This window comes from Oncorhynchus masou, chromosome 7 (assembly GCF_036934945.1).
Source record: "Oncorhynchus masou masou isolate Uvic2021 chromosome 7, UVic_Omas_1.1, whole genome shotgun sequence".
In the NCBI taxonomy this organism is placed as follows: Eukaryota; Metazoa; Chordata; class Actinopteri; order Salmoniformes; family Salmonidae; genus Oncorhynchus; species Oncorhynchus masou.
The window spans coordinates 4321413-4338659 of NC_088218.1; the positions used below are offsets into that span (position 1 = coordinate 4321413).

General features: G+C 43.8%; 1 pseudogene; it reads right to left on the reverse strand.

Moving 5' to 3' along the window:
- The window catches only part of LOC135542918 (E3 ubiquitin-protein ligase HECW2-like), a 50845-nt pseudogene that overhangs the window by 25361 nt on the left and 8237 nt on the right, over positions 1–17247 (reverse strand).

The window sequence follows — 17247 nt, forward strand, 5'->3', positions numbered from 1 at the left end:
ACAGTTACATGAAACATACTAATAGTATGACAGTTACATGAAACATACTAACGGTATGACAGTTACATGAAACATACTAACAGTTACATGACACATACTAACAGTATGACAGTTACATGAAACATACTAACAGTATGACAGTTACATGAAACATACTAACAGTTACATGAAACATACTAACAGTTACATGAAACATACTAACAGTATGACAGTTACATGAAACATACTAACAGTATGACAGTTACATGAAACATACTAACAGTATGACAGTTACATGAAACGTACTAACAGTATGACAGTTACATGAAACATACTAACATTATGACAGTTACATGAAACATACTAACCGTTACATGAAACATACTAACAGTTACATGAAACATACTAACAGTATGACAGTTACATGAAACATACTAATGGTATGACAGTTACATGAAACATACTAACAGTATGACAGTTACATGAAACATACTAACAGTTACATGAAACATACTAACAGTTACATGAAACATACTAACAGTATGACAGTTACATGAAACATACTAATGGTATGACAGTTACATGAAACATACTAACAGTATGACAGTTACATGAAACATACTAACAGTTACATGAAACATACTAACAGTATGACAGTTACATGAAACATACTAATGGTATGACAGTTACATGAAACATACTAACGGTATGACAGTTACATGAAACATACTAACAGTATGACAGTTACATGAAACATACTAACAGTTACATGAAACATACTAACAGTATGACAGTTACATGAAACATACTAACAGTATGACAGTTACATGAAACATACTAACAGTATGACAGTTACATGAAATATACTAACAGTATGACAGCAACATGAAACATACTAACAGTTACATGAAACATACTAACAGTTACATGAAACATACTAACAGTATGACAGTTACATGAAACATACTAATGGTATGACAGTTACATGAAACATACTAACGGTATGACAGTTACATGAAACATACTAACAGTATGACAGTTACATGAAACATACTAACAGTTACATGAAACATACTAACAGTATGACAGTTACATGAAACATACTAACAGTATGACAGTTACATGAAACATACTAACAGTATGACAGTTACATGAAACATACTAACAGTATGACAGTTACATGAAACATACTAGCAGTATGACAGTTACATGAAACATACTAACAGTATGACAGTTACATGAAACATACTAACGGTTACATGAAACGTACTAACAGTTACATGAAACGTACTAACAGTATGACAGTTACATGAAACATACTAACAGTATGACAGTTACATGAAACATACTAACGGTATGACAGTTACATGAAACATACTAACAGTTACATGAAACATACTAACGGTATGACAGTTACATGAAACATACTAACAGTTACATGAAACATACTAACAGTTACATGAAACATACTAACAGTATGACAGTTACATGAAACATACTAACAGTTACATGAAACATACTAACAGTATGACAGTTACATGAAACATACTAACAGTTACATGAAACATACTAACAGTTACATGAAACACACTAACAGTATGACAGTTACATGAAACATACTAACAGTATGACAGTTACATGAAACATACTAACAGTATGACAGTTACATGAAACATACTAACGGTATGACAGTTACATGAAACATACTAACAGTTACATGAAACATACTAACAGTATGACAGTTACATCAGACATACAGACAATCATAGAGACAACACAGCTTTAGGACTTTTACCCAGGACGCCTAGCTCGCCTACCGCCCCCCGGGCATCACTCCAAACATCGTCACCATCCCTGTGGACCTCTCCGTTGAGCAGGGAGGAGTAGGAACCTGTGGGAGAGGGGCCCCGGGCCCTGGAAGTTACATGAAACATACTAACAGTATGACAGTTACATGAAACATACTAACAGTATGACAGTTACATGAAACATACTAACAGTATGACAGTTACATGAAACGTACTAACAGTATGACAGTTACATGAAACATACTAACATTATGACAGTTACATGAAACATACTAACCGTTACATGAAACATACTAACAGTTACATGAAACATACTAACAGTATGACAGTTACATGAAACATACTAATGGTATGACAGTTACATGAAACATACTAACAGTATGACAGTTACATGAAACATACTAACAGTTACATGAAACATACTAACAGTTACATGAAACATACTAACAGTATGACAGTTACATGAAACATACTAATGGTATGACAGTTACATGAAACATACTAACAGTATGACAGTTACATGAAACATACTAACAGTTACATGAAACATACTAACAGTATGACAGTTACATGAAACATACTAATGGTATGACAGTTACATGAAACATACTAACGGTATGACAGTTACATGAAACATACTAACAGTATGACAGTTACATGAAACATACTAACAGTTACATGAAACATACTAACAGTATGACAGTTACATGAAACATACTAACAGTATGACAGTTACATGAAACATACTAACAGTATGACAGTTACATGAAATATACTAACAGTATGACAGCAACATGAAACATACTAACAGTTACATGAAACATACTAACAGTTACATGAAACATACTAACAGTATGACAGTTACATGAAACATACTAATGGTATGACAGTTACATGAAACATACTAACGGTATGACAGTTACATGAAACATACTAACAGTATGACAGTTACATGAAACATACTAACAGTTACATGAAACATACTAACAGTATGACAGTTACATGAAACATACTAACAGTATGACAGTTACATGAAACATACTAACAGTATGACAGTTACATGAAACATACTAACAGTATGACAGTTACATGAAACATACTAACAGTATGACAGTTACATGAAACATACTAACAGTATGACAGTTACATGAAACATACTAACGGTTACATGAAACGTACTAACAGTTACATGAAACGTACTAACAGTATGACAGTTACATGAAACATACTAACAGTATGACAGTTACATGAAACATACTAACGGTATGACAGTTACATGAAACATACTAACAGTTACATGAAACATACTAACGGTATGACAGTTACATGAAACATACTAACAGTTACATGAAACATACTAACAGTTACATGAAACATACTAACAGTATGACAGTTACATGAAACATACTAACAGTTACATGAAACATACTAACAGTATGACAGTTACATGAAACATACTAACAGTTACATGAAACATACTAACAGTTACATGAAACACACTAACAGTATGACAGTTACATGAAACATACTAACAGTATGACAGTTACATGAAACATACTAACAGTATGACAGTTACATGAAACATACTAACGGTATGACAGTTACATGAAACATACTAACAGTTACATGAAACATACTAACAGTATGACAGTTACATCAGACATACAGACAATCATAGAGACAACACCGCTTTAGGACTTTTACCCAGGACGCCTAGCTCGCCTACCGCCCCCCGGGCATCACTCCAAACATCGTCACCATCCCTGTGGACCTCTCCGTTGAGCAGGGAGGAGTAGGAACCTGTGGGAGAGGGGCCCCGGGCCCTGGAGGAAGGGTGGGGGTCTTCATCGTCAGAGGGGCTCCCAGGGTCCCCGTTCACTGACAAACCCAAGATGGAACCCATGGCATCAGGAGAGCCCTCTGTCAGCGAGGGAGGGAGGGAAGGGAAGGGAAGAGAGGGGAGGGGAGGGGAGGGGAAGGGTAGGGTAGGGAAGGGAGGTGAGGTGAGGTGAGGGGAGGAAGGGGAGGGGAGGGAAGGGAAGGAAGGGGGAAGGGAAGGGAAGGGAAGGGAAGGGAAGGGAAGGGAAGGGAAGGGAAGGGAAGGGAAGGAAGGGGGAAGGGAAGGGAAGGGAAGGGAAGGGAAGGGAAGGGAAGGGAAGGGAAGGGAAGGGAGGGAAGGAAGGGAAAGGAAGGGAGGTGAGGGAAGGGTAAGGGAACGGAACGAAAGGGAAGGGAAGGGAAGGGGACAACAGGGTTACCTTTAAAACTCACACACAGCATTTAGTTGATGGGTGTGTGACATTCAAAAGTCATGAATATAATATGTAATTTACCAGACGCTTTAATCCAAATATATATAATCAGTCTGACGTAAGCGGATCAACACAAAGCCTCTCTCTCTCTCAGATGTTATTACTTTAGTATGTCCTTCTGTCATGCCCTCTCCCATGTCCTGCTGCCATGCCCTCTCCCATGTCCTTCTGTCATGCCCTCTCCTGTGTCCTTCTGTCATGCCCTCTCCCATGTCCCATGTCCTTCTGCCATGCCCTCTCCCATGTCCTTCTGCTATGCCCTCTCCCATGTTCTTCTGCCATGTCCTTCTGTCATGCCCTCTCCCATGTCCTTACTGCCATGCCCTCTCCCATGTCCTTCTGCCATGCCCTCTCCCATGTCCTTACTGCCATGCCCTCTCTCATGTCCTTCTGTCATGCCCTCTCCCATGTCATTCTGCCATGCCCTCTCCCATGTCCTTCTGTCATGCCCTCTCCCATGTCCTTCTGTCATGCCCTCTCCCATGTCCTTCTGGCATGTCCTTCTGTCATGCCCTCTCCCATGTCCTTCTGCCATGTCCTTCTGCCATGCCCTCTCCCATGTCCTTACTGCCATGCCCTCTCCCATGTGCTTCTGTCATGCCCTCTCCCATGTGCTTCTGTCATGCCCTCTCCCATGTCCTTACTGCCATGCACTCTCCCATGTCCTTCTGCCATGCCCTCTCCCATGTCCTTCTGTCATGCCCTCTCCCATGTCCTTCTGCCATGTCCTTCTGTCATTCCCTCTCCCATGTCCTGCTGCCATGCCCTCTCCCATGTCCTTCTGTCAGGCCCTCTCCCATGTCCTTCTGTCATGCCCTCTCCCATGTCCTGCTGCCATGCCCTCTCCCATGTCCTTCTGTCATGCCCTCTCCCATGTCCTTCTGCCATGCCCTCTCCCATGTCCTTCTGTCATGCCCTCTCCCATGTCCTTCTGTCATGCCCTCTCCCATGTCCTTCTGTCATGCCCTCACCCATGTCCCATGTCCTTCTGCCATGTCCAGAGGTCATGTCCTTACCATCATGTCCAGAGGTCATGTCCTTACCGTCATGTCCAGAGGTCATGTTCTTACTGTCATGTCCAGAGGTCATGTTCTTACTGTCATGTCCAGAGGTCATGTCCAGAGGTCATGTCCAGAGGTCATGTCCTTACCGTCATGTCCAGAGGTCATGTCCTTACCATCATGTCCAGAGATCATGTCCTTACCATCATGTCCAGAGGTCATGTTCTTACTGTCATGTCCAGAGGTCATGTCCAGAGGTCATGTTCTTACTGTCATGTCCAGAGGTCATGTCCAGAGGTCATGTCCTTACCGTCATGTCCTTACCGTCATGTCCAGAGGTCATGTCCTTACCGTCATGTCCTTACCATCATGTCCAGAGGTCATGTCCTTACTGTCATGTCCAGAGGTCATGTCCTTACTGTCATGTCCAGAGGTCATGTCCTTACTGTCATGTCCAGAGGTCATGTCCTTACTGTCATGTCCAGAGGTCATGTCCTTACCGTCATGTCCAGAGGTCATGTCCTTACCGTCATGTCCAGAGGTAATGTCCTTACCATCATGTCCAGAGGTCATGTCCACTCTGAACTGCAGCTGGCCGCTCACATGGTCCGTGGGCAGACGACGACACAGGGTATAGCTTAGCGGCTGGTCCCTGTGGATATAAAAACATTACAAACCATTCAGACTCAGCTGTAGGTCAACATGACCAATACATGGTTATTTAAACGTTACAATGATTACTATTGATTAAATAATGTCTAGTTACTGAGGACAGTGCTGAAGCCGGTAAGAAATGTATCTCTGAGTGTGTGTGTGTGGTGTGGTTTCCAGTTGACTCACTCTGCATTAGGTCTCTCTAGCAGCCTCTGCACTGGGATGGTCAGTTGACCCAGGAAGCGCTTGATGATTGGTCGGCTTTTAGAAAACTTATCCTTCACCTCGATCTCCAAGACATCCGTCATCAGAGCCACAAACGTGTACTTCTGACAGAGAGAGAGAGAGAATTGGAAAGCATTATTTTACAGTGTGTGTGTGTGTGTGTGAAAATGTGTGTTTGCGCTCTAGCGTTTGTGCCTGGATGTGTGTGTGTGTGTATGTGTGTGCCTGCACTCTAGCGTTTGTGCCTGGATATATGTGTGTGTGTGTGTGTGTTTGCGCTCTAGCGTTTGTGCCTGGATGTGTGTGTGTGTGTGTTTGCGCTCTAGCGTTTGTGCCTGGATGTGTGTGTGTTTGCGCTCTAGCGTTTGTGCCTGGATATATGTGTGTGTGTGTGTGTGTGTGTGTGTGTGTGTGTGTGTGTGTGTGTGTGTGTGTGTGTGTGTGTGTGTGTGTGTGTGTGTGTGTGTGTGTGTGTGTGTGTGTGTGTGTGTGTGTGTGTGTGTATGTGTGTGTGTGTGTGTGTGTGTATGTGTGTGTATGTATGTATGTATGTATGTATGTATGTATGTATGTATGTATGTATGTATGTATGTATGTATGTATGTATGTATGTATATATATCACCTCTCCGGGCCAGACAGGGTTGGTGGTGTTAGATATGATGGCGGATCGGCGCTCCTGTCCGTGGTGTGTGAAGGTGGGGAAGCCACTCCTCTTCCCAGGGTGGATGGACATCTTCAGGTAGGGGTCGGGGTTAAAGAACATCCCCTTCTTCAGGCCCAACGCACGGATATCTATAGAGAAGGACACATACCACGTATACTGGAAATATATCACGCTCATGAGTATCTACATAGATACACATATTTGAGCTGTGGAGTTATACTATACACACACAAACAGAATAATGAAATAATACATTTATTTTAAACACATTAGGATCTCTACAGAGACACTCAGAGAAAGCTCTACTTCATAATGTACACCAGGGGTCGGTAGGTGTGACTGTATACCAGGGGTCGGTAGACAACTCTGGCCCAGGAGTGTCTGTATACCAGGGGTCGGTAGACAACTCTGGCCCAGGAGTGTCTGTATACCAGGGGTCGGTAGACAACTCTGATCCAGGAGTGTCTGTATACCAGGGGTCAGTAAACAACTCTGGCCCAGGAGTGACTGTATACCAGGGGTCAGTAAACAACTCTGGCCCAGGAGTGTCTGTATACCAGGGGTCAGTAAACAACTCTGGTCCAGGAGTGTCTGTATACCAGGGGTCAGTAAACAACTCTGGTCCAGGAGTGTCTGTATACCAGGGGTCAGTAAACAACTCTGGCCCAGGAGTGACTGTATACCAGGGGTCAGTAAACAACTCTGGCCCAGGAGTGACTGTATACCAGGGGTCAGTAAACAACTCTGGCCCAGGAGTGTCTGTATACCAGGGGTCGGTAGACAACTCTGGTCCAGGAGTGTCTGTATACCAGGGGTCGGTAGACAACTCTGGCCCAGGAGTGTCTGTATACCAGGGGTCAGTAGACAACTCTGGCCCAGGAGTGTCTGTATACCAGGGGTCGGTAGACAACTCTGGCCCAGGAGTGTCTGTATACCAGGGGTCAGTAGACAACTCTGGCCCAGGAGTGTCTGTATACCAGGGGTCGGTAGACAACTCTGGCCCAGGAGTGTCTGTATACCAGGGGTCAGTAGACAACTCTGGCCCAGGAGTGTCTGTATACCAGGGGTCGGTAGACAACTCTGGTCCAGGAGTGTCTGTATACCAGGGGTCAGTAGACAACTCTGGCCCAGGAGTGTCTGTATACCAGGGGTCGGTAGACAACTCTGGTCCAGGAGTGTCTGTATACCAGGGGTCGGTAGACAACTCTGGCCCAGGAGTGTCTGTATACCAGGGGTCGGTAGACAACTCTGGCCCAGGAGTGACTGACAGGAGGTCACGTGCAGTAACACATCTCAACCACAGGGAGGCAGTGCTGATCACACCAGACCAGTGTAGATTGAGACAATCTACCAATCAACAATAACTGACCTGATAAAGTGAAGCTGACGAGTTTCCGACAGTTCTCTGTCACTGATTGGCCCTCAGCTTGACCCTCGGCTCTAACCTGGCGAGGAAACAACCAATGGGAGATGAGCTGTGACGGAAACTCAACCATTGAGAGATGTTAGTATAGGACAGTATAATACCACAGACATGAGACTTATGGTTGAGGGCCAACAAGACTGGAAAATATACCATCAACACAGAGCAGCACAGCACAGTGTAACACTGAGATATATCAATATCCAGTTCAACACAGAGCAGCACAGCACAGTGTAACACTGAGATACATCAATATCCAGTTCAACACAGAGCAGCACAGCACAGTGTAACACTGAGATACATCAATATCCAGTTCAACACAGAGCAGCACAGCACAGTGTAACACTGAGATATATCAATATCCAGTTCAACACTGAGCAGTACAGCACAGTGTAACACTGAGATATATCAATATCCAGTTCAACACAGAGCAGTACAGCACAGTGTAACACTGAGATATATCAATATCCAGTTCAACACAGAGCAGCACAGCACAGTGTAACACTGAGATATATCAATATCCAGTTCAACACAGAGCAGTACAGCACAGTGTAACACTGAGATATTTTGGAGAGTGATACTGTATATAGGAGGGTCAGAGAGAGAGAGAGAGATCAAGTGGACTGGACGTCTGGTAATCTGTCAGATCCTGTCATAAAACCAACATGGCTGCCTGCCAGACGCTCCCTCCGATTGGAAGATTAACGCTCTGAATTTCATATCAAATTAATTTGTGCCAGCTGGTATTAGTGAACTGTGATAGGGATGGAGGGAGGAAAGGAGGAGAGGGGGAGGTTTGGAGGGAGGGAGAGGGGGAGGTTTGGAGGGTTGGAGAGAGGGGGAGGGATGGTGGGATGGAGGGAGAGAGGGGGAGGGATGGTGGGATGGAGGAGAGAGGGGGTAGAGGAGAAAGAGAGGAGGGAGGGGAGAGAGGAGTGGAGAGAGAGATAAGAGGGGGGTGGAGAGAGAGAGAGAAAACACCATTGTAAATACAACCTATATTTATGTTGATTTATTTTCCCGGTGGAGGGAGAGAGAGGGGTTAGAGAGAGCGAGAGAGAGGGGGAGGGATAGATGAGTGGAGAGAGGGAGGGGGGAGGGAGGGAGAGAGAAAAAGAGATGGAGGAGGAGATAGATATAATATAGTCCAACTGCCATATTCAGATGGATATCTAATATAGTCCAACTGCCATATTCAGATTGATATAATATAGTCCAACTGCCATATTCAGATTGATATCTAATATAGTCCAACTGACATATTCAGATTGATATCTAATATAGTCCAACTGCCATATTCAGATTGATATAATATAGTCCAACTGCCATATTCAGATTGATATCTAATATAGTCCAACTGACATATTCAGATTGATATCTAATATAGTCCAACTGCCATATTCAGATTGATATAATATAGTCCAACTGCCATATTCAGATTGATATCTAATATAGTCCAACTGCCATATTCAGATTGATATCTAATATAGTCCAACTGCCATATTCAGATTGATATCTAATATAGTCCAACTGACACGTTCAGCTGATATCTAACACACACACACACACACACACACACACACACACACACACACACACACACACACACACACACACACACACACACCTCTCTCTCTAAACAACCAGATAGGCTTGCCTAAGATGCAGCTACACCATCTGGCATACAGTTACTTGATACATAAGCACTCCTTCATAAACATATACAGACAGACACACAGAACTCACAGGAAGTCCTGGGTTGTTGACGGTGATGCAGGGGGTTGTTGCTCTCAGGCCACCACTCACTCCATGATAGTACTTAAAGCAGATCTTAGTCTCAGCTGAGGAAGGAACACACACACACAGAAGAGTTCTGTTGTTCTAATCATCCTGAACACACACACAGAAGAGTTCTATTGTTCTATCATCCTGAACACACACACACAGAAGAGTTCTATTGTTCTAATCATCCTGAACACACACACAGAAGAGTTCTATTGTTCTATCATCCTGAACACACACACAAAAGAGTTCCATTGTTCTAATCATCCTGAACACACACACAGAAGAGTTCTATTGTTCTCATCATCCTGAACACACACACAGAAGACTGCTATTGTTCTAATCATCCTGAACACACACACAGAAGACTGCTATTGTTCTAATCATCCTGAACACACACACAGAAGACTGCTATTGTTCTAATCATCCTGAACACACACACAGAAGAGTTCTATTGTTCTCATCATCCTGAACACACACACAGAAGAGTTCTATTGTTCTACTCATCCTGAACACACACACACACACAGAAGAGTTCTATTGTTCTACTCATCCTGAACACACACACACACAGAAGAGTTCTATTGTTCTAATCATCCTGAACACACACACAGAAGAGTTCTATTGTTCTAATCATCCTGAACACACACACAGAAGAGTTCTATTGTTCTAATCATCCTGAACACACACACAGAAGAGTTCTATTGTTCTAATCATCCTGAACACACACACAGAAGAGTTCTATTGTTCTACTCATCATGAACACACACACACACAGAAGAGTACTATTGTTCTAATTATCCTGAACACACACACAGAAGAGTTCTATTGTTCTAATCATCCTGAACACACACACAGAAGAGTTCTATTGTTCTACTCATCCTGAACACACACACACACAGAAGAGTTCTATTGTTCTACTCATCCTGAACACACACACACACACACACACACAAGAGTTCTATTGTTCTAATCATCCTGAACACACACACAGAAGAGTTCTATTGTTCTAATCATCCTGAACACACACACAGAAGAGTTCTATTGTTCTACTCATCCTGAACACACACACACACAGAAAAGTTCTATTGTTCTAATCATCCTGAACACACACACAAAATAGTTCTATTGTTCTAATCACCCTGAACACACACACAGAAGAGTTCTATTGTTCTAATCATCCTGAACACACACACAGAAGAGTTCTATTGTTCTAATCATCCTGAACACACACACAGAAGAGTTCTATTGTTCTAATCATCCACTACACACACACAGAAGAGTTCTATTGTTCTATCATCCTGAACACACACACACAAAAGAGTTCCATTGTTCTAATCATCCTGAACACACACACAGAAGAGTTCTATTGTTCTAATCATCCTGAACACACACACAGAAGAGTTCTATTGTTCTAATCATCCTGAACACACACACAGAAGAGTTCTATTGTTCTAATCATCCTGAACACACACACAGAAGAGTTCTATTGTTCTAATCATCCTGAACACACACACAGAAGAGTTCTATTGTTCTAATCATCCTGAACACACACACAAAAGAGTTCCATTGTTCTAATCATCCTGAACACACAGAGAGAAGAGTTCTATTGTTCTAATCATCCATCACAGTCCTTCATATTTACATTTACATTACATTTAAGTCATTTGGCAGACGCTCTTATCCAGAGCGACTTACAAATAGGTGAATTCACCTTATGACATCCAGTGGAACAGCCACTTTACAATAGTGCATCTAAAATCATAAACATTAACACACACACACTATACTCACGCTCCATGAAGTAAGGTCCAGGCTCCAGCCTCCAGACGATCTGTCCTCTCTGGGTGCCGTTCACCCCGCGGTTCTTAGAGTCCCACACGTTGGCAGGACACGTCTCGTCTGAGGAGGGGACACACAGTCACATCACTGATTTAGGCTGTAACAGTGCTGACAAAGGCCATAACACAACTGACGGCCCCATACATTGGCAGGACACGTCTCATCAGACGAAACACAACTGACACGTGGTATTTATAAATGTTTTATAAAAGTTTTTTTTGACCTTTATTTAACCTGGCAAGTCATTTACAATGACGGACTACCCCGGCCAAACCCAGAGGACGCTGGGCCGATTGGGCCTAATGGGACTCCCAATCACAGCCGGATGTGATACAGACTGGATACGAACCCGGGACTGTAGTGACGCCTCTTGCACTGAGATGCAGTGCCACTCAGGAGCCCAACAGTACTAATGACAGGCAGAAACCAAGCTGAAACAGGCCCTAACAGTACTGATGTATACGGTCAGAGGACTGACACACACCACGATACAACTGACAGGCTGTAATGTACTGCTGTAAACTAGTGTAACAGTAGCTGATGCTGTAACCTAGTGCAACAGTAGCTGATGCTGTAACCTAGTGCAACAGTAGCTGATGCTGTAACCTAGTGCAACAGTAGCTGATGCTGTAACCTAGTGCAACAGTAGCTGATGCTGTAACCTAGTGCAACAGTAGCTGATGCTGTAACCTAGTGCAACAGTAGCTGATGCTGTAACCTAGTGTAACAGTAGCTGATGCTGTAACCTAGTGTAACAGTAGCTGACGCTGTAACCTAGTGTAACAGTAGCTGACGCTGTAACCTAGTGTAACAGTAGCTGACGCTGTAACCTAGTGTAACAGTAGCTGACGCTGTAACCTAGTGTAACAGTAGCTGATGCTGTAACCTAGTGTAACAGTAGCTGATGCTGTAACCTAGTGTAACAGTAGCTGACGCTGTAACCTAGTGTAACAGTAGCTGACGCTGTAACCTAGTGTAACAGTAGCTGACGCTGTAACCTAGTGTAACAGTAGCTGACACTGTAACCTAGTGTAACAGTAGCTGACGCTGTAACCTAGTGTAACAGTAGCTGATGCTGTAACCTAGTGTAACAGTAGCTGATGCTGTAACCTAGTGTAACAGTAGCTGATGATGTAACCTAGTGTAACAGTAGCTGATGCTGTAACCTAGTGTAACAGTAGCTGATGCTGTAACCTAGTGTAACAGTAGCTGACGCTGTAACCTAGTGTAACAGTAGCTGACGCTGTAACCTAGTGTAACAGTAGCTGACGCTGTAACCTAGTGTAACAGTAGCTGACGCTGTAACCTAGTGCAACAGTAGCTGATGCTGTAACCTAGTGCAACAGTAGCTGATGCTGTAACCTAGTGCAACAGTAGCTGATGCTGTAACCTAGTGCAACAGTAGCTGATGCTGTAACCTAGTGCAACAGTAGCTGATGCTGTAACCTAGTGCAACAGTAGCTGATGCTGTAACCTAGTGCAACAGTAGCTGATGCTGTAACCTAGTGCAACAGTAGCTGATGCTGTAACCTAGTGCAACAGTAGCTGATGCTGTAACCTAGTGTAACAGTAGCTGATGCTGTAACCTAGTGTAACAATAGCTGATGCTGTAACCTAGTGCAACAGTAGCTGATGCTGTAAACTAGTGTAACAGTAGCTGATGCTGTAACCTAGTGTAACAGTAGCTGATGCTGTAACCTAGTGTAACAGTAGCTGATGCTGTAACCTAGTGTAACAATAGCTGATGCTGTAACCTAGTGTAACAGTAGCTGATGCTGTAACCTAGTGTAACAGTAGCTGATGCTGTAAACTAGTGTAACAGTAGCTGACGCTGTAACCTAGTGTAACAGTAGCTGACGCTGTAACCTAGTGTAACAGTAGCTGACGCTGTAACCTAGTGTAACAGTAGCTGACGCTGTAACCTAGTGCAACAGTAGCTGATGCTGTAACCTAGTGCAACAGTAGCTGATGCTGTAACCTAGTGCAACAGTAGCTGATGCTGTAACCTAGTGCAACAGTAGCTGATGCTGTAACCTAGTGCAACAGTAGCTGATGCTGTAACCTAGTGCAACAGTAGCTGATGCTGTAACCTAGTGCAACAGTAGCTGATGCTGTAACCTAGTGCAACAGTAGCTGATGCTGTAACCTAGTGCAACAGTAGCTGATGCTGTAACCTAGTGTAACAGTAGCTGATGCTGTAACCTAGTGTAACAATAGCTGATGCTGTAACCTAGTGCAACAGTAGCTGATGCTGTAAACTAGTGTAACAGTAGCTGATGCTGTAACCTAGTGTAACAGTAGCTGATGCTGTAACCTAGTGTAACAGTAGCTGATGCTGTAACCTAGTGTAACAATAGCTGATGCTGTAACCTAGTGTAACAGTAGCTGATGCTGTAACCTAGTGTAACAGTAGCTGATGCTGTAAACTAGTGTAACAGTAGCTGACGCTGTAACCTAGTGTAACAGTAGCTGACGCTGTAACCTAGTGTAACAGTAGCTGACGCTGTAACCTAGTGTAACAGTAGCTGATGCTGTAACCTAGTGTAACAATAGCTGATGCTGTAACCTAGTGCAACAGTAGCTGATGCTGTAAACTAGTGTAACAGTAGCTGATGCTGTAACCTAGTGTAACAGTAGCTGATGCTGTAACCTAGTGTAACAGTAGCTGATGCTGTAACCTAGTGTAACAATAGCTGATGCTGTAACCTAGTGTAACAGTAGCTGACGCTGTAACCTAGTGTAACAGTAGCTGACGCTGTAAACTAGTGTAACAGTAGCTGACGCTGTAACCTAGTGTAACAGTAGCTGACGCTGTAACCTAGTGTAACAGTAGCTGACGCTGTAACCTAGTGTAACAGTAGCTGACGCTGTAACCTAGTGTAACAGTAGCTGATGCTGTAACCTAGTGTAACAGTAGCTGATGCTGTAACCTAGTGTAACAGTAGCTGATGCTGTAACCTAGTGTAACAGTAGCTGATGCTGTAACCTAGTGTAACAGTAGCTGATGCTGTAACCTAGTGTAACAGTAGCTGATGCTGTAACCTAGTGTAACAGTAGCTGATGCTGTAACCTAGTGTAACAATAGCTGATGCTGTAACCTAGTGTAACAGTATCTGATGCTGTAACCTAGTGTAGCAGTAGCTGACGCTGTAACCGAGTGTAACAGTAGCTGACGCTGTAACCAAGTGTAACAGTAGCTGACGCTGTAACCTAGTGTAACAGTAGCTGACGCTGTAACCTAGTGTAACAGTAGCTGACGCTGTAACCTAGTGTAGCAGTAGCTAATGCTGTAACCGAGTGTAACAGTAGCTGACGCTGTAACCTAGTGTAACAGTAGCTGATGCTGTAACCTAGTGTAACAGTAGCTGATGCTGTAACCTAATGTAACAGTAGCTGATACTGTAACCTAGTGTAGTAGTAGCTGATGCTGTAAACTAGTGTAACAGTAGCTGACACTGTAACCTAGTGTAGCAGTAGCTGATGCTGTAACCTAGTGTAGCAGTAGCTGATGCTGTAATCTAGTGTAACAGTAGCTGATGCTGTAACCTAGTGTAACAATAGCTGATGCTGTAACCTAGTGCAACAGTAGCTGATGCTGTAACCTAGTGTAACAGTAGCTGATGCTGTAACCTAGTGTAACAGTAGCTGATGCTGTAACCTAGTGTAACAGTAGCTGATGCTGTAACCTAGTGTAACAGTAGCTGATGCTGTAACCTAGTGTAACAGTAGCTGATGCTGTAACCTAGTGTAACAGTATCTGATGCTGTAACCTAGTGTAGCAGTAGCTGATGCTGTAACCTAATGTAACCATAGCTGCTACAGACACTATGGTCACTTTCCTGTTGTCCTTGAGCTGTGTAGGATGACAAACGTCCGACATAGACCATGTGTCACTCAGACAGTGTGTGACAGAGATGTGTGTGTGTGTGTGTGTGTGTGTGTGTGTGTGTGTGTGTGTGTGTGTGTGTGTAGGTAGTGTGTGTGTGTAGTGTGTGTGTGTGTAGGTAGTGTGTGTGTGTAGTGTGTGTGTGTGTGTAGTGTGTGTGTGTGTAGTGTGTGTGTGTGTGTGTAGTATCTGTCACTCAGATAGTATGTGACAGAGATGACTATGATGAATATGTCTCATGTGTTTTCACCCAGTCCCCCCTCAGAGCCACAACTCAACTCACACCATGTCACAATCAATAACATCTGGACAGGATCCAGGCCAAGGTGGCAAGTGACAGCAAGTCCCCCACCCACACACACACACAGTCAGGGTTGGGGAGTAACCGATAACATGTAATCTGATTACGAAAAACTGTGACTGTAATGAATTAAATTAACCAGCTAAAATATTGTAATCAGATTACAAATACTTTTGAAAAACTACATAATTACGAAAAAATACATTACGACCCCTTTCTGTTTTCTCAATTCAGCATTTAAAAAAAGGGTGCAGGTTTCAGTTTGTTCCACCTGAGAGAGTCTGACGACAAGTCAGAGACCACTACGATGACACCCCAGATGATGACCAATCAGAGACCACTATGATGACACACCAGATGATGACCAATCAGAGACCACTATGATGACACACCAGATGATGACCAATCAGAGACCACTATGATGACACACCAGATGATGACCAATCAGAGACCACTATGATGACACACCAGATGATGACCAATCAGAGACCACTATGATGACACACCAGATGATGACCAGTCAGAGACCACTATGATGACACACCAGCACTATGTTCACACTACCTCCCCAGAGGCTCTGCATATTTAATCAATAACCCAGGTAATGTCACAATAATTCACTTGGATAATGCCGTTACCCAGAAACCCTGTGGTTTTTCCTCAACGACAGAGAGGTGGAAAAGGAAGAGAGGAGGAGAAGAGAGAGAGGGGGATGGAGTGATGGAGGGGGTCAGAGAGGAGGATGGAGTGATGGAGGAGAGGGAGAGAGGAGAGAGAGGGGGATGGAGTGATGGAGGAGAGGAGAGAGAGGAGGATGGAGTGATGGAGGAGATGAGAGAGAGGAGGATGGAGTGATGGAGGAGATGAGAGAGGAGAGAGAGGGGGATGGAGTGATGGAGGAGAGTAGAGAGAGGAGGATGGAGTGATGGAGGAGAGAAGAGAGGAGGATGGAGTGATGGAGGAGATGAGAGAGGAGAGAGAGGGGGATGGAGTGATGGAGGAGAGGAGAGAGAGGAGGATGGAGTGATGGAGGAGATGAGAGAGGAGAGAGAGGGGTAGAGTGATGGAGGAGAGGAGAGAGAGGAGGATGGAGTGATGGAGGAGAGGAGAGAGAGGGGGATGGAGTGATAATGGAGGTGAGGATGAGTGATGGAGGGGTTAGAGAGAGGATGATGGAGTGATGGAGGAGAGGGGAGAGAGGGGGATGGAGTGATGGAGGAGATGAGAGAGAGGAGGATGGAGTGATGGAAGGGTTAGAGAGAGGAGGATGAAGTGATGGAGGAGATGAGAGAGAGGAGGATGGAGTGATGGAGGACATGAGAGAGAGGAGGATGAAGTGATGGAGGAGATGAGAGAGAGGAGGATGGA